The sequence below is a fragment of the Cupressus sempervirens genome, chromosome 7, assembly GCF_028749045.1.
Source record: "Cupressus sempervirens isolate cs-2001-9-10 chromosome 7, ASM2874904v1, whole genome shotgun sequence".
Lineage (NCBI taxonomy): Eukaryota > Viridiplantae > Streptophyta > Pinopsida > Cupressales > Cupressaceae > Cupressus > Cupressus sempervirens.
Genome location: NC_143124.1, coordinates 17,413,051 through 17,428,776, shown reverse-complemented (window position 1 = coordinate 17,428,776; position 15,726 = coordinate 17,413,051). Strand labels below are relative to the sequence as shown.

Genomic DNA, 15,726 nt, shown 5'->3' with positions numbered 1-15,726 from the left:
AATTTCTTTCTGAAGGATAGGTCTCACAATAGTTCGTCTTTGGTTCTCCCTTTATTATCAGAAGATAGACTAGATTTTCTAATTACAACATTGCTTCATGCATTTTTAGACGAAGAGAATCTACTCAGATTTTGTTTGTTACACACAGAAGTTGCCATCAGAGTTTATTAAATTAATTGGTAGAGCAGCGAAGGAAGCTGAGTCAACGGTCAACACATATTCTCTGCGACTTGATCAACGCCAATTTTGTCTTCAAAATCAGCATGGATAACACTTGTGATTCTCTGGGAAGACATATGATAAGCGCAATCATCTTCTGCGCTCTTGTTGTGGTCAAGTCTTACACGACGACAAACGTAATGAATGAGCTCATCTGTGAATATGATATTAATCCGTGGTTGAAATTTGAGATATGCTAGGGCGAGTGGATAACTACCTCAGTAATTACAAAGGAAGATGAAATAAGCAACTACATTCTTAACAAGGGTTACTGTTTCCCCTTTGATTACCTATGTTTTCCCCAAGAGGTAACGGTGAAAAGAGCAACAATTCTCGTGATGAAAGGTGAAGAACATAAGATTTTGAATGTGCTACGCATAATTGTTGATAAGCTCTACCAGAAATAGAGTCAGTTTATAGTGGCCTTGGCATTCACATTTGTCCAGTGGAATGGAATTTGTGGGATGATTTGTTCTGCAATTTATTGATTATTTTCTTTGCATTGATTACTTCTCATTAATGAAGTGTAGGCTTCTTTTGGAGAGAGTATAACCTGTTGGAATTATGATATATTTGTCATTAGTCACAACACTTATTTGATTCTGAATGTTTACCGAGCTCCTCACCTAATCTACAGTTCACACCGAGCATTCAACAATTACCTTATAAATTCCGTAGATAAACAGTTGATGCCGAGCAATCTTTTGGAAATCGAGCATATGGGCAGTTCAGCAGTATTTACCAAGTTCATAATGGTTACTGAGCAGAACAGTGGTTACCGAGCAGAACAGTGTTCTCCAAGCAGTTAGTGGTTATCAAGCTTCGTAGTGTTTACCAAGTAGTCAGTGCTCACCGAGACATCAAAAAACTCAGTGTTTACCTAGTAAACAAGGTAAACAAAGGAATCAGTGTTTACCGAGTAAACAAGGTAAATGAAGGAATCAGTGTTTACCGAGTAAACAAGGTAAATGAAGGAATCAGTGTTTACCAAGTAAAGAAGGTTATCAATGGATTCAGTTTCTACCGAGTGACACAATATTCACCAAGTCACTAATGGTTACCAAGTTCCAAACTACTCAAAATGATTAGTATGGACCGTGCCTCTACTCTTACCGAGTGCATGACGATGCAGAGTATTATAGTGGATGTCGAGTATCAGAAGGTCACCGAGTCAGTTTGTGGAACCCGAGCTTTCTACCATCTGGCTAACTCAATAATGTTTGTTCACTTATGTTTGGCCGACCTTACCAGTGTAAATATTGGAATGGTATATATCATTGAAATAATGAGATGCTGAATATCGTTGGTTGTGTTGTGTTGCAATATTTTGAGAAGAGAAAAAGCGAGTCACTAGCAGAACAGAGGAATACAGCAAGGTCAACATTGGTACAGAAAAGCTAAATCCATCACATCAGGTGATCAGTGCACAAAGGATCTTATCAGCAATCAGTTGTAACCAGATCCACTACTTCATCCTAACAGGTGAATCAGTTTGCTAAATCCTTTAACAAGGTAGATTTGACAGTCTTTTGTAAATCTCCTAACAGAGTGCATACTTCATTGTATGTTTGCAAATCCTTTAACAAGGTGGATCTAGCAATCCTACTTGCTCCTAACAGGGCAGATCATCAGAAGTGATCATTGTAAGCCTTAACCAGCCAACTTTATACTGCAGTATTGAAGTTTTGTGGGTATCATCCCCACCCCAGTTTTACTTTCTAATTGGAGGTTTCTGGGTCACCAAATCTGTGTGTTTGTGTTACAAATGTTTATCTTTTCATGCATACAGTAGATTAGCTGGATGAATGGTAAATATGTTATTATGTAGTATTGAATTAAAGTTTTAGAGTTACTGATTCACCCCTCCCCTCTCAGTAACCTTGTTAGTCTTGATTATTTTCAACAATTGGTATCAGAGCTTTGTGGTTTTCAGGATAAAGTTTGACAGCTTGAGCAAAGATCAAGGACAATGGAGATATTCAGACTTGACAAATCTATTGAGAATGAAAAGCTAGATTTGGAAATGGCCATGACTCAACTCAAAGAAGCAAAGGAGCATCTTTCTCAATCTTTGAAAAGAAGGAAGGAATTTGCAAGACAAATGAATGATCATCAGTATATTGAAGAAAGGATTGAAGACCGTTTACCATCAAGCAGTTCAAATGAAGCTAATGAAGCAATCAAGGAACTCTTAGCAAAGAATAATTCTCTGCAGGAAGAAGTAAGAAAGCTCAAAAGAGAACAAGAAATCCAATCCATCAGGCTATGTGAAGTTTTGGAATAGAGAAACAAGGCAAATGAAGACTTAGAGGTAAGAAATAATCTATCTCTTCAGCATGAAGATCTTGTAGGACAATTATCTGATGCAAATGAAGAGATTATGAATCTAAGATCTGAGAATGAAAGTTTGAGAAATGATTTAATCACTGAAAGACAAATCAATGCAAGCTTACAAAGTGATCTAAGATCTGAAAGACAAATCAATGAAAGTTTGAAAAATAACTTAAATGTTGAAAAACAAGTCAATAAAAGGATGATAAAATCTCAAGCAGATATGGATCAATTGAATTAACAAAATGAGCAGAATCTTCATAGACAAAAAGGTAAAGCAGGCCTTGGATACAATGAAGAAGGTGAATCTTCCAAACAGGGTACCCAAAAGAATCAAAAACTTACTTGCAATCACTGTGGTAAGTTAGGTCATACAACTAACAGATGTTGGAGCAATGGTAAAAGAAAATTCAATGGCAAATGTTACAATTGCAATCAGCATGGTCACAAAGCAAATAAATGCAAAGAGAAACCAAAGTTTGAAGGAAAATGTCACAAATGCAAGAAACAAAGTCACAAGGCATCTGAATGTAGATCTAAATCATTCAATCCAGTAGAACAAATTGTCAATGCATTATTTGGTTGGGACTACAATACTTGGTGCAGATGTCACTATTGTGGAGAATATGGACACATTGGAATAAACTGTGCAAGGCATCACCTAAGGAAGAAAGATACTACTATAAGATGTTATACATGTACCGAACTTGGTCATATATCCAAGAATTGCATGAACATAGGAAGAGTTGAAGATGAAAAGAAAGCCAGAGCTGACAACATTCAAAAACAGATGAGACAATAGTGGATTCCTAAGTCTACCGAGCCAGAATGTTCAAATGATGGTAATATCACTCAAGAAATGGGTGACTCCACCATTTCTAATTAAGATTCATCAAGGAAGACCAGAGACTGCATCTTCAAGCAATATCCTAAGCAGTTTCAGAATGAAGGATTGCAAAAGACAAATCAGTATTTCAGATATAAGACATAGTTCACTGTGGTACATTTACCGAGCAAGGTTGGTTTCAGACTTAACCGAGCTAGGTCGGTAATGAGAAAGGTTTTGTTTGTTCACCGAGTTGCAAGGTTTATCGAGTAAGTCGATGACTATCTGACAAACCCTAGGTCATCTCAGCTACCTTCATACCCGAGCATTAATGGTAGATTTTTCATCAAAAAGGCAAAAATTTGATCTCATTTTTCACCGTGAATTTAGAATAAACAGAGTGAAGAAGTTTCCAAGAGTGCGAAAGTGATTTCAAGCAATTTAAAGAAATTTTCCAAAGAAGAATTTGTTTAACGAAATTATTCACTCATCGAGCAGCAATGGTATCCGCAAGCACCAGCAGCAGCAAGGCAAAGAGAGGCTTTGAAATGCTTGTGAAGGGAGCAGAATGGAAAGCACCCAGCTTCAAGCTCGTTCTCGCCATAGCTGAATCACTTGACCCACATGGAGCCCAATCGAAGATTCCACCAAAGGTATTACTTATAAACGACATTTGTACTCATTTCAAATGCACTGTTCAAGAAATAGGGACAATAGATATGGATAATGCCCTAGCCGAGTTGTGTGTGGATGGAACCCTCAAACCCGAGCACAAGCATCTGGAAACCAAAGGTTTGACCCATATCCCACATCTGCCAAAGAACTTTCAAATGAAATGGATAAGATACATTTTAAGCCATGTGCATAATGGTCAGTTGTGGTTAGAGCAATCCGTCTTGATAATGAAGAAGATGATTCATAAGATCACGGGTTTGCCAATATTAAGCAAATCAAAAACCACTAAAACCCTAAGTCGGGATGAACTTCAAAAGTTAACCCTAGCCGAATGGGATGGCAGAGGATTGAAACCTAACAATGTATCTAATGTAGAGTTAAGATTCAGAATTTATTTAATTTCATATAAGATGTATAGTTCCAGCAGATTGAATAGCGTGCCCTGTGAGGCCATAGATTTAGCCTATAAGGTTGTGAAGAAAAACATGGAGTTTGACCTAGCAGATGTGCTGCTGAAACAGCTTAATAAAAACATGGACAGTATAAGGACCTCAAAACCCAACTATTGTAAATTTGGTTCTTTGTTAGTTTGTTTATTTTTCTATGTACAAAAGTTTTTCCCTTCAAAAGGTACAGTTGTATGGAGGAAAGACATTCCAATTTTGTATCAAATAAATGAATTTGTAGCAGAAATGGGCGAAAATTTTGATAGTATTATGGATAATTATTTTGAAGACTTCAAAGAAAGAATGAATAACAGATTCAAAATTCCTCCTAAACTTGTTGAGGACTACAAAGATGATGTGTGCTTCATGGTTGACTGTGACAAGGTATACATTCAGGTAGTCAGACCCCGAGTTGCATGGGTAAAACCTTTTTCTTATGAGGTAAATATTGATGAAGCTAGAGATATCATAGAGGCACTGGTAAATGAGCCAGTAGACCCAAGGCAACAAATTTTTGGAACCTATGAAGAAGCTAAGGCCAGAATTGAGCTTGAAATCAAGCTACCATAGGCCATAAGCAAGGGCAAGAGGAAAATAGCTAAGTTGAAAACTTCTACCAGTCCTCTTATGCTCATCGAGGGAAAAGGTAAAGATGAAGAAGGAGAAGAAGAAGGAGAAAAAGAAACTGCAGAAGAACAACAAAGAAGAAAGGTAAGGTAATCATTACCAAACCTAAAAAGAAGCCTACTGCAGTATTCACCAGAAGAACCAGGAAAGATAAGTAGGAAGCTATACTAGTTAGGCCTGCACCCACATTCAAGCAAAGGATCAAACAATTGGAGGAAGGAGTTGGCATCACAAATTTCAAAGCTTTGAAATTTGAAACTAGAACTGATGCTGAGAAAATGCAGATTGAGGAACTGGTACTCATCAAAATGGGTAAATGGAAATACTCCTCAGACCAGATTGCCCCTCAAATCTCAAAAGAACTGCTGGAGAGATTGCAACTGAGATGGGAATCAGCCACCTAAATGGTAAAAGATATTTATGAGCAATCTCTGAAAAATCTCTCACTGGAGCAGAAATAAAAACTGAAATGAAAAGCCATGAAGGTAAAATGATGATTAGATTCCGGGTATGTGCAGGATCATGGTGTACCAAACTATGGCCTTAAGTGGCAGTGAAAAATCAGAAAATCAGGGTTATATCAACTTGACACATAATTTTAAAGTGGTTATGGAATTTATATCAAAAAGTTGTAAGAAAATAATCTGTAGGAAATTGAATGTAGTTTCTAAACTACTAGGCCTTATTAGGAGAAAAAAATAATTGATTGGACAAAAGTTTGAATTTTAATGCAGTACTATAAAAATTTTAGGTCAAAAATAAAAAGTAGGTGTATGTCTGACCACCTTAATCAAAATCAAATGATAATATTTTTTTAATATAATTATAGATATGAAAAGTAGACTCATGCCCGGATGTGACACATATTTTTCGGTATTTTTATTCCAAATAAATAATTAAATATAAATTTTTTACCAAAACTTTTTCGAAAAAAAAAAGTCTCATGTCTGACCACCTTAACTAATAGAAAATTTTACCAAATTTAATTTTTAAAATTTTTTTCTTATACTAGGCGAAGCATAGAATGTGACGCAACTTTTAGATTTAAAAAATGTTATACCGTTTGAAAATTATAGCTGTTTTTCAATCAATATGTCAATCAGCACTTTACAATAATCTTCATTGATAATTAACTAATAAATACTTATCGATCTCAGAATTTGATAGAAATTATATTGATGGAATCTCGAGAATGATATTAAAAAACCCTTTTCGTTTCATTCAATTTCAATCAAAATAACATTGTCAAACGACTACCTGAATTCTGAGTATCACTAAAACTCTCTTCAAGCACGTCTTTTGGGTTGACCGGGTAGGCTTGGTATATACCAAGCCTAATCGGATATCAGATTTCAAATTGGATATCGGATTTGAAATCGGATATCCGATATGGCTAGGTGAATTTTGGTGAAAATTTTGAAATCCCAACCCATTTTGGAGGGAAAACCGGATTTAAGACTTATACCTTATGATTTATAAATTATTTTTGTTATATTACTATGTAAATATGTATTATAATATATTATATATATAATAACATAATGTAAAGATATAACATATAATATATTATGTTATTCTCATTGTAATCTATAAATATAATTTATATTATTATTTTTACTAAATATAATAACGTAATATATATATATAAAAGTATGTTATTAATATATATATAATAATGTAATATTTTTATTAAATATAATAAAGTAATATATATATATATACACACACACACACACACACACTATAACATAATATTTTTATTAAATATAATAACCTTATATATATATATATATATATATATATATATATATATATATATATATATATATATATATATATATATATATATATATATATATATATATATATATATATATATATATATATATATATGTTATTAATATATATAATAACGTAATATATATTATAATGTAATATTTTATAGCTTATGATTTATAAATTATTTTTGTTATATTAGTAAGTAAATATGTATTATAATATATTATATATATAATAACAACGTAATGTAAAGATATAACATATAATATATTAATATATAATCATATATTATGTTATTCTCATTATAATCTATAAATATAATTTATATTATTATTATTTTTACTAAATATAATAACGTAATATATATATATATATATATATATATGTTATTAATATATATTATTATATTAATATAAATGTATATTATTAATATATATGAGTCAAAGGGGGTCATAGGTTGACCTATGACCCCCTTCGACCCATTACATAACAACATATGTCCCTAGGGGTCCTAGGACCCCTAGTGACATATTAGAATCGTTCTTATGGGTCGAAGGAGGTCATAGGTTGACTTATGACCCCCTTTGATGCATTACATGACCACATGTCCCTAGGGGTCCTACGACCCCTAAGGACATATTAAAATCGTTCTTATGGGTCAAAAGGGGTCATAGGTTGACCTATGACCCCATTCAACCCATTAAATGATGACATATGTTCCTAGGGGTCTAGGACCCATAGGAACATATTAGAATTGTTCTTATGGGTCAAAGGGAGTCATAGGTTGACCTATGACCCCCTTCAACCCATTAAATGATGACATATGTCCCTAGGGGTCCTAGGGACATATCAGAATCATCCATATGGGTCAAAGGGTGTCATAGGTTGACCTATGACCCCTTTTGACCCATTACATGATGATATATGTCCTTAGGGGTCATAGCACCCCTAGGAACATATTAGAATCATTCATATGGGTTGAAGGGGCTCATAGGTTGACTTATGATCCCCTTCGACCCATTACATAATGACATATGTCCCTAGAGGTCCTAGGACCCCTAGAGACATATTAGAATCATTCTTATGGGTCGAAGGGGGTCATCGGTTGACCTATGACCCTCTTCGACACATTACATGACGACATATGTCGCTAGGGGTCTTGGGATCCCTAGGGACATATTAGAATCGTTAATATGGGTCAAAGGGGGTCATAGGTTGACCTATGACACCCTTCAACCCATTACATGAAGACATTTGTCCCTAGGAGTCCTAGGACCCCTAAGGACATATTACAATCATTCATATGGGTCAAAGGGTGTCATAGGGTGACCTAAGACCCCCTTCGACCCATTAAACGATGACATATGTCCTTAAGGGTCCTAGGACCCGTAGGGATATATTAGAATTGTTTATATGGATCAAAAGAGATCATAGGTTGACCTATGAACCCCTTTGACCCATTAAATGATGACATATGTCCCTAGGGGTCCTAGGACGCCTAGGGACATATTAGAATTGTTCATATGGATCAAAGAGGGTCATAGGTTGATCTATGACCCCCTTCGACCCATTAAATGACAACATATGTCCCTAGGGGTCCTAGGACTTTTAGGGACATATTAGAATTGTTCATATGGGTCAAAAGGGGTAATAGGTTGACCTATGACCCCCTTTGACCCATTACATGACGACATATGTCCTGAGGACCCCTAGGGACATAGGAGAATCATTCTTATGGGTCAAAGGGGGTGATAGGTTGACCTATGACCCTCTTCGACACATTACATGACGACATATGTCCCTAAGGGTTCTAGGTCCCCTAAGGACATATTAGAATTGTTCATATGGGTCAAAGGGGGTCATAGGTTGACCTAGGATCCCCTTTGACCCATTAAATGATGACATATGTCCCTAGGGGTCCTAGGAACATTAGGGACATATTAGAATTGTTCATATGGGTCAAAGGGGGTGATAGGTTTTGACCCCATTTGACCCATTACATGATGACATATGTCCCTACGACACTTAGGGACATATGAGAATCATTCTTATGGGTCAAAGGGAATCATAGGTTGACCTATGACCCCCTTCAACGCATTACATGATGACATATGTCGCTAAGGGTCCTAGGACCCCTAGAAAAATATTAGAATCGTTCTTATGGGTCAAAGGTGGTCATAGGGTGACTAAGACAGCCTTCAACCCATTAGATGACGACATATGTTCCTAGGGGTCCTAGGACCCTTAGGGACATATTAGAATCATTCTTATGGGTCAAACGGGGTCATAGGTCAACCTATGACCCCCTTTGACCCATTACATGATGACATATGTCCCTACGGGTCATAGGACACCTAGGGACATATTAGAATTATTCATATGGGTCAAAGGGGGTCATAGGTTGACCTATGACCCCCTTTGACCCATTACATGATGACATATGTCTCTAGGGGTCCTAGGACCCCTAGGGACATATTAGAATGCTTCTTATGGGTCAAAGGGGGTCATAGGTTGACCTATGACCCCCTTCGACATATTACATAACGACATATGTCCAAAGGGGTCCTAGGAACCCTAAAGACATATTAGAGTCGTTCTTATGAGTCAAAGAGAGTCATAGGTTGACCTATGACCCCCTTTGACCCTTTACATCATGACATATGTCCCTAAGTGTCCTAGGACCCCTAGGGACATATTATAATCATTCTTATGGATCAAAGGGGGTCATAGGGTGACCTATTACACCCTTCAAACTATTACATGACGACATATGTCCCTAGGGGTCCAAGGACCCCTAAGGACATATTAGAATCATTCCTATGGGTCAAATGTGGTCATAGGTCAACTTACGACCTCCTTTGACCCATTACATGATGACATATGTCCCTACGAGTCATAGGACACCTAGGGACATATTAAAATTGTTCATATAGGTAAAAGGGGGTCATAGGTTGACCTATGACCCCATTCGACCCATTAAATGATGACATATGTCACTAAGGCTCCTAGGACCTCTAAAGACATATTATAATTGTTCATTTGGGTCAAAGGAGGTCATAGGTTGACCTATGACCCGCTTCGACCCATCAAATGATGACATATGTCCCTAGGCGTCCTAGGACCCCTAGGGACATATTAGAATTGTTCATATGGGTCAAAGGAGGTCATAGGTTTACCTATGACCCCCTTTGACCCATTACATGATGACATATGTCTTTAGGACCCTTAGGGACATATGAGAATCGTTCTTATGGGTCAAAGGGTGTCCTAGGTTGATCTACGACTCCCTTCGACACATTACATGACGACATATGTCCCTATGGGTCCCAGGATCCTTAGGAACATATTAGAATCATTCATATGGGTCGAAGGGGGTCATAGGTTGACCTATGATCCCCTTTGACCCATTAAATGACAAAATTTGTCCCTAAGGTTCCTACAACCCCTAGGGACATATGAGAATCGTTCTTCTGGGACAAAGGGGGTCATAGGTTGACCTATGACCCCCTTCGACGCGTTACATGATGACATATATCCCTAGGGATTCTGGAACCCCTAGAAAAATTTTAAAATCATTCTTATGGGTCAAAGGTGGTCATAGGTTGACCTATGACTCCCTTCGACCCATTACATGATGACATATGTCCCTAAGGGTCCTCGAAACCCTAGGGACATATTAGAATCATTCTTATAGGTCTAAGTGGGTCATAGGTCAACCTATGACCTCCTTTGACCCATAAGAACGATTCTAATATGTTCGTAGAGGTCCTAGGACCCCAAGGGACATATGTCATCATGTAATGTGTCAAAGGCGGTCATAGTTCACCCTATGACCCCCTTCAAATCATATGAAAGATTCTAATATGTCCCTAGGGGTCCTAGGACCCCTAGGGACATATGTCATCATGTAATGGGTCATGAACAATTCTAAGACGTTCCTAGGGGTTCTAGGACCCCTAGGGAGATATGTCATCATGTAATTGGTCAAAGGGGGTCATAGGTCAACCTATGACCCCCTTTGAGCCATAAGAATTATTCTAATATGTCCCTAGGGCTCCTAGAACCCCTAGGGACATATGTTGTCATTTAGTTTGTCAAAGGGGGTCATAGGTCAACCTATGACCCCCTTTGACCCATATGAACGAATCTAATATGTTCCTAGGGGTCCTAGGACCCCTAGGGACATATGTCATCATGTAATATGTCGAAGGGGGTCAGAGGTTAACCTGTGACCCCCTTTAAGCCATAAAAATGATTCTAATATGTCCCTAGGGGTCGTAGGACCCCTAGGGAGATATTTCGTCATTTGATGGGTTGAAGGGGGTCATATGTCAACCTATGACCCACTTTGACCCATATGAAGCATTCTAATATATCCCTACGGGTCCTAGGACCCCTATGGACATATGTAGTCAGGTAATTGGTCGGTGACCTATGACCCCCTTTGACTGATTAGAAGGATTCTAATATGTCCCTAGGGGTCTTAGGACCCCTAGGGACATATGTCATCATGTAATGGGTCGAAGGGGGTTATAAGTCAACCTATGACCTCCTTTGACCCATAAGAATGATTCTAATATATCCTTAGGGGTCCTAGCACCCCTAGGGACAAATGTCATCATTTAATGGGTTGAAAGGGGTCATAGGTCAACCTATGACCCCCGTTGATCCATAAGAACAATTATAATATGTCCCTACGGGTCCTAGGACCGGTAGGGACATATGTCCTCATTTAATGGTTGAAAGGGGGTCATTGGTAAACCTATGAGCCCCTTTGACCCATATGAACGATTCTAATATGTCTCGAAGGATCCTAGGACCCCTAGGGACATATGTCATCATGTAATGGGTTGAACAGAGTCATAGGTCAATCTATGACCCCCTTTAACCCATATGAATGATTCTAATATGTTCCTAGGGATCCTAGGACCCCTGGGGACATATGTCATCATGTAATGGGGCGAAGATTTTAATATGTCTCTAGGGGTCCTAGGACCCCTAGGGATATATGTTGTCATTTAATGGGTTGAAGGGACCCATACGCGAAACATTCTAATATGTTCCTAGGGGTCCTAGGACCCCTAGGGACATATGTCATCATGTAATGGGTCAGAGGGGGTTATAGGTCAACCTATGACCCCTTTTGACCCATAAGAACAATTGTAATATGTCCCTAGGGGTCCTAGGACCCCTACCTATATATGTTATCATTTAATGGGCCGAATGGGGTCATAGATCAACCTATGACACCATTTGACCCATATGAAGCATTCTGTTATGTCCCTCGGTGTCCTTGGACCCCTAGTGACATATGTCGTCATGTAATGTGTCGAAGAGGGTCATAAGTCAACCTATGACCCCCTTTGACCCATAAGAATGATTCTAATATGTCCCTAGGGGTCTTAGGACCCCTAAGGACATATTTCATCATCTAATGGGTCAAAGGGGGTCATAGGTCACCCCATGAGCCCCTTTGACCCATAAGAATGATTCTAATATGTCTCTAGGGGTCCTAGGACCCCTAGAGACATATGTCATCATTTAATGAGTTAAAGGGGGTCATAGGTGACCCTATGACCCCCTTTGACCCATATGAAGCATTTTAATATGTCCGTAGGTGTCCTAGGACCCCTAGGGACATATGTCATCATGTAATGTGTCAAAAGGGGTCATAGTTCACCCTATCACCCCCTTCAAACCATATGAAAGATTCTAATATGTCCTTAGGGGTCCTAAGACCTTTAGGGACATATGTCATCATGTAATGGGTCATGAACAATTCTAAGACGTTCCTAGGGGTTCTAGGACCCCTAGGGAAATATGTCATCATGTAATTGGTCAAAGGGGGTCATAGGTCAACCTATGACCCCCTTTGACCCATAAGAATGATTCTAATATGTCCCTAAGGCTCCTAGGACCCCTAGGGACATATGTTGTCATTTAATGGGTCGAACCTTTGACCCATATGAATGAATCTAATATGTTCCTAGGGGTCCTAGGACCCCTAGGGACATATGTTGTCATGTAATATGTCGAAGGGGGTCAGAGGTTAACCTGTGACCCCCTTTGAGCCATAAAAATGATTCTAATATGTCCCTAGGGAGATATTTCGTCATTTGATGGGTTGAAGGGGGTCATATGTCAACCTATGACCCCTATGGACATATGTTGTCAAGTAATGGGTCGAAGGGGCTCATAGGTCACCCTATGACCCCTTTTGACTGATTAGAAGGATTCTAATATGTCTTTAGGGGTCTTATGACCCCTAGGGACATATGTCATCATGTAATGGGTCGAAGGGGGTTATAAGTCAACCTATGACCCCCTTTGACCCATAAGAATGATTCTAATATGTTCTTAGGGGTCCTAGCACCCCTAGAGAGAAATGTCATCATTTAATGGGTTGAAGGGGGTCATAGGTCAACCTATGACCCCTGTTGATCCATAAGAACAATTCTAATATGTCCTTAGGGGTCCTAGGACCGGTAGGGACATATGTCATCATTTAATGGGTCAAAGGGGGTCATTGGTAAACCTACTACCCCCTTTGACCCATATGAATGATTCTAATATGTCCCAAGGGATCCTAGGACCCCTAGGGACATATGTCATCATGTAATGGGTTGTAGGGGGTCATAGGTCAACCTATGAAACTGTTTGACCCATATGAAGCATTCTAATATGTCCTTAAGTGTCCTAGGACCCCTAGGGACATATGTCATCATTTAATGGGTCGAAGGGGGTCATAGGTCAACCTATGACACTGTTTGACCCATATGAAGCATTCTAATATGTTATGTCATCATGTAATGTGTTGAAGAGGGTCATAAGTCAACCTATGACCCCCTTTGACCTATAAGAATGATTCTAATATGTCCCTAGGGGTCGTAGGACCCCTAGGGACATATGTCATCATCTAATGGGTCGAAGGGGTCATAGGTCACCCCATGAGCCCCTTTGACCCATAAGAATGATTCTAATATGTCTCTAGGGGTCCTAGGACCCCTAGAGACATATGTCATCATTTAATGTGTTAAAGGGGGTCATAGGTCAACCTATGACCCCCTTTGACCCATATGAAGCATTCTAATATGTCCCTAGGTGTCCTAGAACCCCTAGGGACATATATGTCATCATGTAATGTGTTGAAGGGGGTCATAATTCACCCTATGATGCTCTTAAAACCATATGAAAGATTCTAATATGTCCCTAGAGGTCTTAGGACCCTTAGGGACATATGTCATCGTGGAATGTGTCGAAGGGGTTCATATGTCACTCTATGATCCCCTTTGACCCATATGAATGATTCTAATATGTCCCTAGGGGTCTTAGGACCCCTAAGGACATATGTCATTGTGGAATGTGTCAAAGGTGGTCATTAGTCACCCTATGACCTGCTTCGACCCATATGAATGATTCTAATATGTCCCTAAGGGTCCTAGGACCTCTAGGGACAAATGTCGTCTTGTAATATGTCGAAAGGGTTCATAGGTCATTTTGTGACCCCCTTCGACCCATATAAATTATTTTAATTTGTCCCTAGGGGTCCTAGGATCCCTTAGGGACATATGCCGTCATGGAATGTGTCAAAAGGGGTCATAGGTCATCGTGTGAGCTCTTTTGACCCATATAAATGACTCCACTAGAAATAATATAGTAAAATTAATAATAATTAAGTATAACAATCATATATATATAATTTATAGATTATAATAATAATAACATAATATATTATATATTATAATTTACATATGATAATAATAATAATATGTTATAGATTATAATTTATATATGATAATAATAATAATAATAACATAATATATTATTATATATTAATAGATTATATATTATATCTTTACGTTACGTTATATATTTTTATATATAAAATATTATATTATATTATTATATAATATATAGATTATATATTATTTTATATATAATAGTTATGTTATTATATTATATATTTATAGATTATATATTATATCTTTACATATTTCATTACTCAAATTAGTTATATCACTTACAAATTTTTTTTTCCCTCTAATTTTTGTGCCTTTTCCCTCCAATTTTTATGTCGTTGATATCGGATATCGGATCTCATATCGGATATCTGATATTCGATATGAGATCCGATATCCGATCTCGTACCGGATATCTGATCTCAAATTGGATATCCAATAAGGCTTGGGCCTTACTTTCCAAGTTTGGTACCTGGATAGGTGAATAAAAGTCAGAGCGACTTTTGAAGCGCTTTTAGACGTGTTCAAACTCTATTTTTTTCACATTGCCACTTTTTGGCACACCATGATCCTGCACATACCCTTCTACACTTGTTTGATTTTGATCAAAGAAATTGAGCATGTTGTAAATGATGCTACAAACATGTGGAAAAATATCTATCATCTACATAAGCCCAATGAAGACCCAGTAGAAATCAAATATGATGACAACATCAATGATGATGAGCTTGATAGTACTCCATCTATCACAGTCTCACCAGGAGAGCTGCACACACTGATAGAAGATAAAGAGGAAGAAGACAAGGAGGAAGAAGCTGAAGAGGCAGACAAGGAGGAAGATGATCCGGTGAAAATTGCAGCAGCAGTTATGGCATCCCTTCCTCACTCTCCACCTAAAACTGTGGCATCATCAAGGCTGGAATCAGCTTCAGCAGGTCTGGTCTCATCTACATCAGATATATCATCTGCACCTGCCACATCTCAGCTCCAGATATCATCAATGGAAGTGTCTACCACTTCCTCTACCGAGCTACATTCCTCTTCTTTAGCTACCGAGCAAGCCTTCTTAGCTCCATCATCACTA

The 15,726-nt window shown here is 38.0% G+C and overlaps 1 protein-coding gene across 5 annotated transcripts in view; it reads left to right on the top strand.

The window, feature by feature from the left end:
• The window catches only part of LOC149545200 (disease resistance protein Roq1-like), a 59,883-nt gene that overhangs the window by 12,888 nt on the left and 31,269 nt on the right, over nucleotides 1-15,726 (top strand). The gene's annotated exons all lie outside the window — the stretch shown is intronic.